The following is a 15,559-nucleotide window of genomic DNA, read 5'->3' as shown; positions in this document are numbered from 1 at the left end:
AAATGTGCTGCCTAAACTGGCTGCCATCATGATGCCATCCTGAAAAAGTTAAGATACCCCAGAATAGCCAGGATAAAGTCACAGGAAAATCTGTTTTGTCTCTTAATCTGCATCCATAATGACAAAAAATTCATTTGCTGACATGACTGATATTGATTTAATTTAAAGATGGCCAGATAGCTAGATTATATTTCCACCTCAGAAAACTCCTTTTACTGTTTGATCAATGTGGTATTCCTGAGGATCTACTTCAGACAACCTGACTTGAAAGAGACTTTGCTCTGCATGGTATCACTCTGCCTCCAGCTGCCACCTAGAGTTACTGCTGGCATTTTCCTTACAGGGAACAACAGAGATGTTTTTCCTCATCTGTAGATACTGGAAAACAAACTACAGATGGACTGAGTTTCCAAATCAGCTGCTACCATTTCAAGAGAGGCACCAAAAAGGCTTTGTAATTACTTCCCATCTCAGTCCGTTTGTTGATAGTAAAATACCTGCTTTCTGCCTAATTTCCAGCTTTGGTGTCTAGGTCTCAGAACATAATTCTGACCTCCAACAAAAGTGAAAAAAGTCAACAGATTAAAACAAATGTTCCTTCACTGTGGGGTAAGAGTATTTTCTCACTTCCCCACCCCATGTATGCTGCAGAATGCCCAGGTCTGGAGACACATTTTATTGGGATGCTGAGATATGTGAGGAGGATTGTAAAACTGTGCTTAAGTCTCTGGAAAGGTCAGAGCCCTTTAGCTTGTTTAACTAATTTCATTCACACCTGGCTCTGTGCCAGGTCCAGATCAAGACACAAGTGCAATTGCAGATGTGATGCTGACATTCACATAAAGAGCAAATGCAGCATCCACCAACTTGTTATGCACCCTCTTCATTTGGAAGGGAGGGAAGAGGGGCAGAGCTGAAGCCATAGTTCCCAATTCTTAGAGAAGTGCTTCATGGGAAGGCAGCAGGAGAGCTCTTTGTTATTTCTCCTAGTGAAGCTGGACCACTGAGAAATCAGGAATGGAAGAACCAGGAATTAGAGAATGAAAAAGTAGTGGGCTGACTCCATCACTCAGTGAAGGTCACTGTCCTGGGAGGTGGACTTGTGGTCCTCTTATGGAGACCATTTCTCCATCTGAGTCATTGGAGTCCTCTTTTTCCTGTGCTTATTACTCAGCCTCACTAAAGGGCACAACTTTCCCTGTGCTCTTCCTGTTGTGTCTGTCCCAACCAGGCATGCAAGTGCAGTAAAAAGAACATGGGATAGCTAACTGAAGCTCTTTACAGTTCTGTGCTTAAGCAAACCCAGTTTATTCCTGGTCCAAGGCTTAACACCTTGTGTTACATCTAAGTCAAATGTGCTTCCCACATGGTTACTCAGTGATAGACAGGAATCAAACAAGATAGTCTATCGGATCCCACAAACAGCTGTCTTGACACAACCGAAGAGACAGGAACTTTTTAAGTCAACATGTCATGAAATTATGGTTTACCATGTCAGGAACTAATAGGATTATTCTAAAAAAGAGCACAACTTGTTTCCTGTCACACAGGTCTTGTAGCTTCCATTCTATTGACTAATAAATCCAGAATTTCACAAAGAATGTATTTCAGTTGAATACTCACATGGACAAGTTACATGCATACAGCTGGGTAGGACTGTGCTCTTCAGTTCTGTGGCAAAACCCAAGTCCTGAAAGATAAGTTAATCAAGCTGGAAATCACAATACAATCTTTATGTTCCTTTTAAATTCACTACAGGCTTTACACTATGTGAATTTAATTGAAAATTTTTAAGTAGATCAATTATTCATCCCCCTTTCAAAGTTAGAAAGTTTTCTAGGTGTATCATGATCACTGGAATAGTCAAAGCTTCCCTATGTCAACAAGCTTAAAATTAATTAATTTTGTTAAAAGATTTATGACAGGTCACTGGTTCACAGCTGACTTCAGTTCACAGCTGAATAGTTCCTGTTCTTGCGTATCTGTGTACGTAGCTGAAATCCACATAACTAAGCCTTGTGAACATCAGAAAGCTTTTTACAGCTCCATGGCAAAGGGCACTTCAAAAATTAGTTCTCAGTAACCAACACCCCTGCCTGTTCTGACCTGGAACACCTGTGAAAATGAACTTAGTTTGTGGTGATAATGATGTATCTGTGATTTGCTTTTTCAACTTCCTGAGGCCACTTTTTGGTTTGTTAACAAAGTTGCAGACAGATAGTATGCCAAGAAAAATACGGTTTAAGATGTAAAATAGTCATATTTAGTTTTGTATAAAGGAATTAGTAATTTACTGAAAAATAGTCTTTGCTATATCCCTAATGCTAACTATGCAGTGTAACAATATACTTTGCTTTTTCTAACGGCTATTTTTCCAACTTTGTTTACAAAATTTATCCATGCATATATTTTAACACAAGGAGAAGCCACTCTGATTTGACCTGTTACATAAATAGGTCTCAAGGACTTCCTTGTTTTCTTACCGCCTATTAAAGCAAAGAGTTAATAAAATTACTTTACACTGCTTGTAATTTTCTGTAGAGAATTTTGGTGGTTGCTATAAGGTGAGCTCCCTTTAAAAATGTAGTATCCTGCTTTATAAATGTGTAAATAAAGTAAATAAAATACAGATCAGACTAACACAAATTCAAGTAGCAAGTCTGAGAAAGAACTGGGAATTTTAAATTTAGTTTTCAAGATGAAAGCAGCTGTTTGCTTTTAAGAGTAAATGGCACATTGTAGAGGGAGCACAGGTGCCTGATTTACCAGCACAATAACTAGATTGAGCAGAGCATCACACTAACGCCACTGCAGGGTTTCCAGGATTAGACTCACTCATTTTCAGTTCTCTCTAAGATTTCAACACATGGACATTTCTAATGCCTCAGTAAGACATCTACTATGAAATGTCACTGAGATTAAAATCTGCGCTTTCTCACCAAAGCTCATCTCAAGCAAAGCCAGGATTCCTATTAGCATAAAACCATAACAGCAGCCATATGGGGTCGCTTATTCACTCTTTGGTGTTTCCATCTGTAGTGTCTGACTGTCTTACACCTTATTGTCATAAGGTGCCCCAAAGTCAGGGTATAACTGCCTACATTTTACATAAAAGCATTTGAGACACAGAATGTCTTGGTCAGATAATGTAATTAGAAGCATACATTGAGGTTTACTCTAAAGTGAGTTTTCAGCAAAATCAGGGATATAAGCAGAAAAGTCTTGTTTCTAGCAGGAATAATAAGTTGTATTGAAAAAAAAAAGGTGAAAGAATGGGATGAGTCTAAATGGGCATTTTCCTTGGTATATCCTCCTAGTTTTGGCAGTCTTAACATTGGGTGCTGCAGATGTCATTCAAACCTCTATCTTTAATGGTCCTCAGATAGCTCTTTCTTTGATGAATTTCTAAACTTCATTTTTTGAATTATTTAAACATTTGGTATGCCAAACATTCATTTTAATTATGCAGTTTGAAAAAAGATGGTTTTTTTAAAGTGGAAACTTGATTATTTGACCAAATGCTCTCCAGTCCTTGTTTTATGAGAAATATATTTTTTTTCCTATTTGTTTTCTTCATCCCGCTCAAGTCTGATAAACCCCTATCATATTCCTCACCTGAGTCACTTTTTCTCCAAGCAGAAGAGTCCTAGCTTCACAGGGACTCTCCCCTGACCTGGAAGCCATTCCTTACCATGAGTGTCTTTACCACCTTTCACTGTATATGAATGCACATGGAGTCTGAAACATGTGGGCACCCCACAGACCCATGCAGGCTCATAGCAGTGTTTTCTGTTCCTTTCCCAATAAAGCTAACCATTCTGCTTGCTGCGTTGTGACTGCAGCTGAGCATTAAAAGTATGTTTTCAGAGAGCCATCTACAATAACATGTTCTCTTTTCCGAGTGGCCATAACTAATAAGAGCCCTTCGTGTACAATTAAGATTATTGCCTTGTCCCATGTTCATTATTTGCATTTATCAAAGCAAAATTTAATCTGCCAGTTGACCACCCAGCCATTCCCTATACTTCTTCATGGTCCATTTCATTTTGACTACCCTGAATTATTTGGATCATCAGCAAATTGTCATCTTCCTATTCACGTTTTTTCCAGCTCATTTATGCCTATATTGAAACCTGTGCTACAGGTGCAGATTTCTGTGTTTCTTACTGATAACCTCTCTCTCTTATAATAACTACTAATTTCTGCCCAGTGTTTTTTCAAATATTTTAAACAGTTGTTATCCCATAAAAACTCCATTCCTGCGGGAACCTCTGGAGCTAAGACCAGAACATCAATCACAAGAACCCCGTGCTCAGTTTCAGTGGCCACATACTCCTAGGTGCCCAAGAAACTTCAAACAGCAATAAGGCTACAAATTTATGTTAGCATTTTCCCAGTCCTTTTGGAAATGAACAGCTGGGCATCCAAATCATGGCATCAGAGTCCAGAAACACAGAACCATTACACCTAAGATACCGGTAGGCTTTATCTGCTGGATACTCTCTCATGTGCTTAATAAGCTTCTATGACATGGTTCCCTTTAAAATTCAGTAGTAGCTTCCACTTTCCTTTAGCCTGTGGCCAAAGGAAGAGATGAAGATATTCTTGCACTTTTCTTTTTATTTGAAGAATATGTGGATTATATATATGCTACTGGACAAACAATAGTGCAAGGTCCAGGGGAAGGACTAGGTGCTTCCAAGTGAATGTTCACATGAGGACTGGCAGTAAACCCGGGCTTGGACCTAATCCCTAGAGTCATAAGGATTTTCAGACAAAGTCCTGTTTTCAGTGTTTCTCAGTGTCTCTAAGCTCAATGCATTTCTCCTATGCAAAAGAGTCAACATGTCTTTTTGCTTTTAGGCATTTCAGGCACGGCTCCACAGTCAGCACTGTAACAGTATTCAGTGGTATTCCAGGTTTGCCTTTATGTTACTCCATTGATTTCCAGCAGTTTAGCCTATACCTTCTCCCTGTATTCCATTAAGAAAGGGAAATATTTTTGATGGAAGTAGAGATATTCCCAGCCAAAAGTTTGCTCTCCTGCTGGCATCACACTAAATGAAACATGAAACCAATACTGAAGTGATGAGGGATAGAGATTGTCAAGAGTTTCAAGGGGATGGTTTTTATTAAATGTTAAAAAAACGCATTTCCATTTCAAATGTTTACATTTTGCATTGGATAAGCCTGGTTCAGTGGAACAAACACGGTCTGTCTAACAGGATGTAGACTCCTCTTATAAAGTGTTCGGGTAAAACAGACCCATTGTCTGAGAACCATGGGGTCCATCTACTTTGCTAATCCCTCATTCTTTTGTCTTCAAGCAAAGAGAACGATTTTGTCCCAGCAAACACTATTCATTCAATGAGCCTTTTCTTTGGGAGAGAGGTTATACAAAAGGAAAAAAACACCTTAATCCAAACCAAACATTCTTACTCTATCGAGTTCCTTCCTGCCATTGGTGTCAATGGCTGTTTTCACTAAATAAAGATTAGATATTACTTATATAGGGTAACTGCAGAATTGCAGAAATGTTTTCAATAAAGCCAGTGCATTTGGCATCTCAGAAAAGAAACTTATTCTGCATCTTATTTCAGTACAATTCTTCCAACTAAACTTTTGGAGCTGGGGAGCCAAGCTGTGCTATATACCTGAGGCACTATCAAAACTCTTCGATTTGTAGATAATGTATGCAATCTGTAGATGAGCTTTTCTTAGATATAGGAGAACTGACAAATATTGCAGAAGCTTTAGAGAATTTACAGATCAGTATCAAAACAGCAAATATTTAAAGATTAGGTGCTGTGAGTCTAGGAGGAAACCAGTATATCTGTTCGACCTACCAAGACCTTAGGTCCCAGTGAGAGGAAAAAATGTGTATTTTCTTTCCTCAGTGGTGACAGCGAAGGTGCAGAGGCAGGTGCTGCTCCATTCTTGCTGACAAGCACACTTGAGAAGAGGCCAGTGGTATATTATTTACCTCTGGAGGGGGAAGGCTGCAAATATCTCTCATGACTTACTGCTGCTTCCGAATGACCGTGATTCCCACAGCTGCTATAGTCGGTGACACATCTTGCTCCACAATGTAACGCATTGTTTGTAAAGATGGTGCATAAATGACATCATAGCTTCTCTGTGGTTACAGCTTGTGATGTCATGTGATTATGTTGCATTTCAGAAACCGCATATGAGCATCTATCAAGTAAATATATTGCACATTAATTAACTATAGGAAAATATTTTCTGTTGGAAAAGAAAGCTGGACAATTAATGCTACAGAAATCCAACCATCAAGGAAATTATTCTAGCTTAGGTGTTCACAACTCAGACAAGCAATTATTGAGTAACAGGCCCTAATCAGCCATTATTCTGGAGTCAGAAAAGTCCACAGATCAGCAGTGACCTGATGCAGTAATTTGGTGGGATTTCTTTCCCACATCTCTAGCCACCATCCTTACTGCAGTACCTGCTTGCCTCCTTGTCACCTACCTTTCTTTTCAAGACAATACAACGGCCCCTACCTCCCTTCCCTGCAGCAGCAACCTGGCTGCCCGTTACCTCTTCATCTACAGAGGCCCCCTAGCCCTGAAGTCTGTGTGTCATGCAGCAAGCAGAGGCACAGCTGTGGCTGACTCTCAGCTGCTCGCCATCAGCTGTGGCTGCCCAGTTGCAAGCTGCCTGGCTGAGCAGCAGTGCATTCCCTTGCCGGCCATTCCTGCCTCCGTTATCTGCTCAGAGTGGTAAAGTGAGAGAAAATGCTCAGCAGGACATATGAGGCCCATCTGCCATATACCCTACAGATACGTTCTAAAAGAATGTGTAAAAACTATAAATTATGCATACAAACAAAAAGGCTTCCTCCTAGGCGGCTTTCCATAGTTCCACAATCCATTTGATTTTGGGGTTTTTTCTCTGTGCCTTTGCAAGGCAAAACTTCTAAGAGTGTAAGGACTTCAGAAATAGACTAAAGTGTCCAGGCAACTTTGGAAGCAATTTCTCAGGGGGAACTGCAAAGCTGAGGAGACTTCTTTATAATATTTCATGTTTATACTATAAATGAAATATGGTATGTTATGTTTTATTCTTCATATATGAACAGATGTGTTACCATAGTTCAAAGACTACAATAGGTCACTTAGATGAATTAACATTTACTTGGAAAAACAGAAGGCCTATCATTCAGTTTCTGTTTATAAATAGTGCCAAAATAGTGTCAATCTGTAGTTCTTTGTTTCCACATACTCCCCCTCCCATAAGTGTTTGGAATTAATCTTATATTTTCTGATCCTTTGTAAAGAGGAATAAAAAGTGCAAAGCATCGCACATATCCAACAATACAGAGTCATGTTCAAACACTTACTTAGATTTAGTAAGATCTTATTTTGAAAGAATGTACATTAAAAAAAGAGTAGAACTTGGCTCTTCGTGACAGATTAATCACACACAAGCACCAGCTACAATTACAGTTACAAAGCAGTATGTGCAAAAGCATGAAAAAATGGACAATAAATACTCCAGGAAAAATTATAAAGTAAGTCCTCAAGCATCTCCAAATAAACTTTGCTCTATATGTGTTTATTAAGAGATGATGACACGAAGCACAAGCCTTTCACAACATTGCTGTCCTTTAGGTTTGCAATCCATATGAGATGCAATCCAAGAGGCTTGCATGCTCCATATATTTGCTCCGTATACATACCACACAACACTTCACCACTGGTTAGATACTCTCTTCATACCTGCCGTATAACCAGCAAGAGATACAACTTCCAAGTCCACTAGACAGGCATCGGCCTCTCCTCCTGCGACACAGAGCCACTCCTCCCGGCTGATCCATTCTTTGTTCCCAACGCAAATGACATCTCACTATTTTTCAGTCTTTCCCCTCAAAACCGCAGTCAGTCTGCATCTTGCATAGTCCAGCACACCCCGTGCTTGCAGGACTGTGTCAGTGCAAGAGCTACCATCTATTCAGCCCTTTTCTATGTCTTTTTTCTCTGAAACCTTTTCCTCAGCTAACTAAGGACTTCCTCTGTCTGTTAGTAGGGATCTATTAAGAAAATCTTGCAGAAGGCATGAAAATTAGGATTTTTAAAAGCATTCAGTCTTGGCACTCAGTTCTGTCCCTACAGCAGTCTATGGTAAAACTTCTTTTGCCACAATTTGAGAGGCGTATAAGAAAATAATAGGTGAGTCTGAAGTGATCCAGGATTTCAGAAAACTGAAAAGTTATACAGAGTGGCAGAGATAAGGGGTACTGGAACTGATGTTCTCCCTAAATATGAGCCCATTGCTGCATGCAACTGTCAGTAACTACAACTAGCAACTTCTCCCATGAATTTTAGAAAAGCCTTGCACTGTTTTTACTGTTGCTGCAAGAAATTGCCTAGCCAACAAAAGAGATTGTGACAGAAATCTCATGCTTAAAGAGATTCTAGATGAGGTATTTAACATGCATAGCACCTGGGATCCAGTTAAATGAGGAATGTAGACTGCAAATGCTCGAGGGGATCTATTAGCAACAATGTCCTGCAGTGAGAGTACCCAGCAAGGTAACAAAATCATTTGTAATAAGGGTATTCCCTAGAAAAAATAAATCATTAATGCGTTCCTGCTGTGCTAGGAGTATTCGTGACTTATGGAAAGACAGTGGTGGTAACTGGGCTGGAAGAGGAAAACAAGGGGTCCTTTTTACACGATTGATGGTGTTATTTTATACCAACCAGGTATAGAGGGGGAGTAAAACCAATATGTCTAATGACAGCTCACTAGAGAGGTTATTTATGCTGTGCCAAAAGATTTCAGATGCTGAATTTAAACAGCCACCCACCAAGGAAGTGTGGAGTAAGAACAATAAGTTACAAAACTTGAGACTTAGTTTAGTTTCCAGGCTTATTGCCACTAAAAAGATGTTTCTTGATTTTATATAAACAGTGAGATTTGATGGGCATTTGATCTTTGAATTTCTCTCTTAAGCAGTATCTGGTCATGGTGTAAAGACTGGAGTTCAGCAAAGGTTTGGCACATGACCCAGAGACCTCAGAATTTTGGAAGGCTCCTACCTCACAGTCACTACTCCACTGTACATAACCAAGGGTGAGATTCCAGTTCTAGATTCAAAAAACATCACCATTTCAGATGCTTTTATTGTCATGGTCAGACCAAATTTCAGAATACTTTCTGTATGTGAGAGCCAAGTCCCATGAAAATGAATGAGAGCATTGCTATCAAGACTAACGAGCATTGAATCAGAACATAAAAGGAAAGGAAACTAACTGCATACATCAGCTCTTTCTCAAGTTATACTCTTTTGACAGTAAGAGTCTGTGTAATCTGTGACTGACTTTCTTCTAACATACTCTATTTTTCATTGGCTTACTCTGGGATGCCCTTTGATAATAGAGAGTTAATGGATTTCCTGGCACTTACAGGCTTTTGAAAATTCTATCTCCTTCACAGAGAATTACTTAAATTTGCTAATGTTTACTGAATGCTTTTGAATCCTCTGAAGGAAAGCTTTAGATAAGGCGATGGTATTGTTGTTGTCTTTGTCTCTGATAGCTTAACTTGGGATTTGCCTTGATGCTGAACAGAACATTCAGCGTATAGCTATAAAGCTTCCAGACTTTGGAAAGGTTCAATCTTACTTCTTAAGCAAAAGAAGAAAAAAAAGTTGGTATTCATTATTTTTAACCCCTGATGATATATGCAGTTATAAAGAGTTTCATTTTTAAGTTCTGAGAAACCAAACATTCAAATTTGACAGCATCTCTCAATAGTGTCCTTTGAAAATGGTCCTGGGAGGGGAGACAAAATATTATTTATTCCAGAAGCTCAGCATTTACATGAACAGGAAATATACCCCATGATGGTCTTTTATAAGCAACTACCTAGAGCCAGGAAATTGAATGCATTACTTTATGCTTTTCAACCTGGGATTTAGGAATTTCGATAAAGAGTGATTCTCTTTATGGAAGAACATGAAAATTTCTCATTTCCCATTCCTCTTGAGATTTTAGTTTCCTTTTTTCCAGTGCACTAATATTCATTCATTCTGTCATGTCAAAATATATTAGCATTCTTTTGAAAAATTATAAACAGAATGAAAAGAGAGATGCTTTCAGCATACTCATTAACTAGTTCAATAACTCTATTTTATTGTTCTCTCAGGTTTTGCTTCCTGGAGTACAGTAGGTTAGCCATTATCTTCTCCCCCCGAGCCACTGCATCTGGAAAAGGGAAAATATTGAGTAAAAAGATTGATTAAAATGTGGGGGGTTTTTTGCAGCACCACAACAGTATAATATAATTTCTAAACCTTTCTGTTGCAAAGATGATCCAAAATGTCCAATGCTGATTTCTGGTTTGTATTGATTTCTCTTAAAGAAAACAGTTAATTCACATTTTCTAACAGTCACTTTTGTGTAAGTTTTGCAGCCCTTGAAACCCACAGCTCTGGTACGTTAATTCTGGTGATCACACGTGATCGTTTTGAAATGTTGCTTTGGAGCTCCTGCTATATTATCCTTCCTGTCTGCCTTCTAGTTATTAGTGATATAACAATACACAGTGTCCAGTGTCCACTTCTGAGCTCAGCAATACAGGAGAGACATGGACACACTGGAGCAAGCCCAGTGAAGGGCCATGAAGATAATTCAGGGACCGGAGCATCCTTGGTATGAGAAGAGGCTGAGAGCTGGGACTGTTTAGCCTGGAGAAGAAGCTCAGGCGGATCTTATCAGTGTCTAGATGACAGATTTGCTCTCTATGCGGTTTCAATGTTTCTTGCATCAGGGCTTCAGGGCTGCTTGTGGCAGTTAAAAGGTAACTGTTTAGCGCAGCTCTGAAGTTTCTAAAATAGTATCCCATCAACACCTTCTGCTTTTTGACTGCTCTGTGTTTAAGCCACTCTTCCATTCTGAAAAGTCCAAGACCCTCTGTCAGGATAGTCACACTGAAAAATTTAATATAATCATTAGCCACAAACAAAGCAAGCTCTGTCTCCATGAGAGAATGTGTTAAGGAATGCCTGTGAGCTGTGCTTGCAAAGGAACTTCCTGCAAATCCCACAATAAGAGGTAGAGTGGAGAGAAATGTAATTGAACCATATAGACTGGGGAAAAAAAGAAAGAAATAAACAAACAAAAACTGGTTAAGCTTTCATTTTCTGTCTTACAGCTTCACTTCATTTTAAAGAAAACATAACTGTCTTCCAGACAGCTGTATCTTTCTTATTGTATTACAGGAACCTGCGATCAGATGAAAACCTGTAGGCTAAGTGTCTTCTCTTGTATGAGACTTCTAGCAACGCACTTATTTATAGCTGTATTTGCAATCATATTTCTACAGACCATTTTTTCCCTTCTGTAATCTGAATGCATGTTCAGGGACTTAAATGGGAATTCTGTTCACAAGCAATTGCAGAATTAAGTCCCTAATGATAAAGTTGGAACACAGTTATCAGAAAAATTACAATTATATACAGAGCTGAGCCTGAATTCTGGGCTGGCTTGTACTGTGTAAGGCATAAACCAGACAGCAAAATAATGGATATTTCAGAACCTGTCCAAGTTATCTGCTGTCTGATTTTCTTCTGCTTTTGGTTTAATTTCTTAATCCTTTGGACCAGAATCCTGTCTGATAATATGCCTAAGAAGTAAGTAATGATCTATATTGTAACAGTTGTAAAACAAATTAAAATTCTACATGGAAGATTCTGCAAAGAATATTGTTTATTAAAGTTTCAAAATTACATCAAAATTACATTTCAAAATTACAAAGGTACCACCAGAGAAACAAGAATAAGAAGGAAACTGCAAAACATTAGGAACGAGAAAAGAGGACTGAAAACAGCTGTGGAAACAAATACCATCTCTACAAATAATATTTCTAATGTCATCTTCTAATTCTTTTATGTATAGCAATATCTGCTCGAGGCAGTGCAGAAGGGTGCAAATGAATATATCCTCAGCATGCCAGCTGTTGCTCTACAGTTAGATACGGTACTTTATGTCAGGCAATATTTAGGTTTATAAGAAACCTTCACACATTGTTTTGGAATAGGTGGCTCAATGGGATTCCATTGCCAGGAGCAGCAAGATCAAATGTACTATCTCAGATTACAATTACCAACTCATATTGCAGAAACAGAATTAAATCCACAGTCAAGAACAACAGGATGCAGAGGCAATAATCCCACCCTATGAAGCCACCCTGCTGGTTCTTCTTAAGCAAAATTAAATGGGTAGATATTCATTAAACTGTTTGGAACGTGGTAACCTGCCAGGTCCACTGACCACACTTGATTTGGGTGGGTGGGCACCTCAGTGAGAAATCTGATAAGTAGGAGATAGCTCAAAAGCCTCAATAAAATGTTTTGTGAAAAGAGACAGCCCTGCTGTGCAATATTGTTATATCTCAGCCATGCCCTGCTGGGATAACAAATAAAGCAGGAGTAGTTATAGCTATAAAAATTTACCATATGACCACAATGCAGCAAAAGGATTAAACTTCTTTTAGTGATGGCACTCAACTTTAATTGTACCAACATCACCAGAAGGGGGAAAGACTGCTGAACAGTGAAAAGAGACGTAATTTTCACACAGTTTTCAACATGGCTACCAAATGCGTGGCCCCACTCTGGCATAACCAAGTTCTTGGCCATTTTGAGTTTTTATATCTGGGAAATTATTTGTTGCACATCAAGATGGTTATCCGATTGGTATGAGTATGGCAGAATTCAGACTGTAAAAGAGTATAAACTTTTGAATATACACACTAGCATGCTGATGTAAAACTATGTCTTATGAACTTCCACCTGCAATGTGCTTTTTATCTGAGGACAGGGTATATTAGGGTGCAGATGAACAACTTTAACTCATTTTGCGAAGAGCTTTGGCTCAAACTCTTTGAACAATGTCACTTGTACTCCTGCATTGTCAAACCTTAGGACACTCATTTTTGAAAATTTTTAAAGAAAACCATACAAAAATACCTTTGTGAAAAGCTATTTTAAAAGCTAGTGTCCCTTTGGGTCCCTCCTGCAACTGCTGATATGTCAGTAAGAAAGATAAAGGCATAACCAAGAAAAAAAGTGCCTTAAGCTCCTAAAACAAATTTTACCTGTTGACATGCAGCATCTGGGAATATCAGTAACTCAGTGGGCCCTGTCCAAGTTTCCTTCCTCCTTTAACTGACACTGTAGTCTAACATTTACTCTCAAATTAGATCCAGACTAGACAGGGCCAATTTTATATTCATTGCTTTGTTAGGTTCGCTCTGAAGGAAATCACAGCAGCGATGAAAGCTTGAGTGAACACTACGTTATTATTGAAATCCAAACAGCTGCATCAAAGCAAAAACCACAGCAACCAGAAAACACTTTTAGATATATCCGTACTTCGCTATAGACAAATGGAAATTCGTCATGCATTGAAGTGTTGGAGCTTTAATTGCCTCAGGTTGCATGAGCAAAGCTGCTGAGAAAAATCAGGTTCTATAGAAGCACTGTTGGAATTTGTCCCCTCCAAATGCCCCTTTTAACAGCTTTTCTACATCATTTGTGAGATAGGACTCTAAACCTCAGCTCCTGAGGGTTAACTTTTTTGTCTCTAGTTTCTTCCTGCAGGAAATGAAAGTACAGACTTTTTTTAGCAAGATACACAATACACTTGCAGACCTAGACACAGAGGAGAAATGTTAGAAATGTTGTCTTTAATAAGATGTGGAAGGTAACCTTGAAATCTGGGAACTCACTTTCCTCCTGAAGAGGTAGGATAAATCAGCAATGACAAAAAAGTCCAAGACTGTAATCCCTAGGGAGACTGCTGAGTTTTCAACTTAAATAAGGAATTGTTTTATCTCTACTTTGGCAATCTAATGAAGTATTTAAGCCATACTTTCCCTGCAGCAATTAGACCCGTAAGGGAACTTTGTTCTAAAGAAAGGAACCCACTCTGTGAGCACTAAAACCTACATGATCAAAATAGTGCAAGTCAGTGAGTCATAACCAAAAGGAACTCAAATGTATTTGGTTGAGGCACCAGCTGAAGTAATGTCCTCATTTCATATTTAATGTCCATAAAAAATGTTTTCATATTTCTTCAAACACCCAGAATTGATAATGTTGTATCTATTATGTATGTAGTCAACGAGAGGATATGGAATATTGTATTAAAAAACCTACAGACATCCTCCTTTGGAACATGAAGACTGGCCTGTTAAGAACCTGGTCTGAGAGACTCCATTTCAGGACTGATTAATTCAAATGTGTTTATGCCATTTACATGCAGATGTGATGTTAGATTAGTAGAAGCCCTAGGCATAAGTTAAAACCTGTCCCCTCTTCCTCTTAGCCACACTGCAGACATCATACACAGTGCTATCTAGTTATTCCCAAGATCCCTCTCTTCTTCCCTGCGTCTTGTGATTTGGTAGCTTGTTTCTAAATGCAGTCTCAGATTTTGTACATAAATAAAATAAGATTGTGGTTTGCCACTGAGTTGGCACTCAGGGCAAAGTCAACAGGGAAACTTTGCTGAATCTTTTATTGAACCCTTGTTCTGCTCAACTGTAGAACTGGACAACTTGAGAGCTTTGAATATAAGAACTGTAGACGGCAAATCATCACAGATTGAAGAGTTGTGGGGCCATGAAAACACTTTGTCTTCTCCATGCCAACACTTCCTTGGGACTCTGGAAATTCAAGTAAGTGCAATACAAGTTTCAGTAGAAGATTCTGCTGTACACACAGGCAATTCCTTGCAAAAGTGGGGCCCTACTTTCCTCTTCTCCCCCTCTTTGATGTGTATGTGAGAAGGTGAAACCCTAATGCATGGCACTTTCTACAGAAAATAGACATGACATTAAATTACACAGTAGTGAAGGAGGTAGTTCTGTGTGGTATGTTTCTTTCCTCCTCATTCAACAACATGAACTGTATTGGCATTCTATGACTAATACACTAGAAGGCTTAAAATACTCTTATAAAACTTGAGGTAGACAGTTATGTTTCCACTTATGAGAATCAAGAAGTAATTTTATTTTTGTTGAGGAAAATAACTCTGATACTGTTTATAGTGACAAAATAGCTGTTCTGTTCATCCAGTATGGGATCTGAGGGATCATAATAAATGTCATTCTATGTATTATATTAGCTTATTTTTGTGATAGTACTTGTTTAAGTCTACTCCTCATGCTGTATTTTTTCTGTCAAGGTTAGCTCACATGCTACTAATTATACTTTTTAATTAAGTTAAATTTTTAACTGTGTCATCAATCAATTCTGAGAAATTTAATTTTCTGTAACAATGGCTTTAGGAAACTGGTACCATCTACAGACAGAATAGCCATTAGCATATGTAAATGGAAAAACATGGAAAAGAAGATGAGACCTGTCTGTGGGCTCTGAAATTATCAATCTCCAAGACAAGATAAAAGAACAGCTTCCCTGTGGGAGACAATGACTTACTTCTTCATGATAGTTATTTAATGTCAATGTACTTTATTCAGATAATAAATAAGAGGAGTTCCCCTGAGCCTGATTGCTTGTATAATG

Source organism: Mycteria americana, chromosome 2, assembly GCF_035582795.1.
Source record: "Mycteria americana isolate JAX WOST 10 ecotype Jacksonville Zoo and Gardens chromosome 2, USCA_MyAme_1.0, whole genome shotgun sequence".
In the NCBI taxonomy this organism is placed as follows: Eukaryota; Metazoa; Chordata; class Aves; order Ciconiiformes; family Ciconiidae; genus Mycteria; species Mycteria americana.
This window is presented reverse-complemented; position numbering follows the sequence as displayed.